A 1578-nucleotide genomic window follows, 5' to 3' on the forward strand; every position below is an offset into this window, starting at 1 on the left:
TTGGGAGAGGGTTGAAGGGAAGGAGAGAGACAGAGAGGGGAGCAAAGACAAATGTAGAGCTCAATAAAAATAAAAAAAGAAATTCTTGTTTCATGTCCTTTTCATCGTGAAGAAAGTTAATTATTTGCTGTCTTCACTCAATAATGATGGTAGAGATCACTACTTTGTGGTTTCTAATTTTCAGTGTCTGAGATAGATATTAAAGTGTTCTATATGCTTAGCAAATGCAAAAAGAAAAGATTTTCTCCACCTTGCTGCTATTCACCTACCTACATCCCTGGTGAAATGTGTTAGCTCAATGCATTGATTTGCAGCCATTATTTGCTTTATGTCTATAAAAGCTCTTGTGAACTCTGTGGAAGTTCCACAGTGAGAACTGACACACAGTGCCACCCCAATCTGTGTTCCAGGCAATTGCCACTCACATTTGGCTTTCATAATATCTCCCTGTTTTCTTGGCAGTGAGAGCCATTTTGTTATCTTTTTCTAGTCATTTGAGTATCATGTAAGGATATTTGATTATGTCAAATACTTTTCTGGTGTTAATTGATGTGATCATATGTTTTCTCTTCTGTTCATGCAGTGGGCTGTATTGACTCATTTTCAAATGTTGGAATAACATTCTACATTTGGAATCATTTTACACAGTTGTGTTTTGTAATTATTTCATGAATTCTTGGATTCAATTTGCTAATATTTTGTTGAGTTTTTTGTATTTGTTTGAGTTACACTTGTCTCTTACATTTCTGTTTTACAATGTCTTTGTCTTGATTGAATATAAGGATGATATTGGCTTTATAGAATTAGCTAGAAATGTTTCCTCTTTTCTCTTTTGCTGCACTTTATAAAAGATTGAAGAAAGCAGACATTTCTTTCCTTAAATGTTTGATAAGATTCAAAAGGAATCCATCTGGCCTAGCATTTTTATTTTATTATTATTTTTTAATGGAAAGTTATTCATTGCTGGTTCAATATTCTTCTGTTTCCCTATCATGTTTTTTTTCTCTTTTCTTTTATGTTTTGAAAATTAACATACAGGTAAATACTAAATTTTGGTCATTTTTAATCACATATATTTTAATTATTTTTATTTCATTTTACATTCCAGAGTTCCAGAGTTCTCCCCCACCCCTCCGGCCATCTTCCTCACCTTCTCCCAGTTCCCCCCGTCCCCGTCCCCCCAACCATGGCTCTCTGATGTGGGAGGGTCTTCTGTTTTGTGTTGATTTCATTAGTTAATAAAGAAACTGTCTTGGTCATTTGATGGGACCCCTTAACAACAACTCCACCTGGTTGATATGACATCACGATACTGATAGCACTACTACAAGACCTGTTTTGGGTACCAGCTGCACAAGATGGCTCCAACTTGGTTAGCTGAAATGGTGCACATCTTGTACAACATTCTGGCCAGACCTGCACAAAATACTCAGAGAGTATTTGCGATTTTAAAAGACATTGATCTTGAAATTTAACCATCATTTTACTTTCACAGAACCCCCCAGAAAGAATGTTGCCCCCATGACAGCTGGAAGTAATTCTAGAGGACGATGTCCCCTCTCCCAGTAAAGTTTGCCC

The sequence above is a fragment of the Microtus ochrogaster genome, chromosome 10 (genome assembly GCF_000317375.1).
Source record: "Microtus ochrogaster isolate Prairie Vole_2 chromosome 10, MicOch1.0, whole genome shotgun sequence".
Taxonomy (NCBI): Eukaryota; Metazoa; Chordata; class Mammalia; order Rodentia; family Cricetidae; genus Microtus; species Microtus ochrogaster.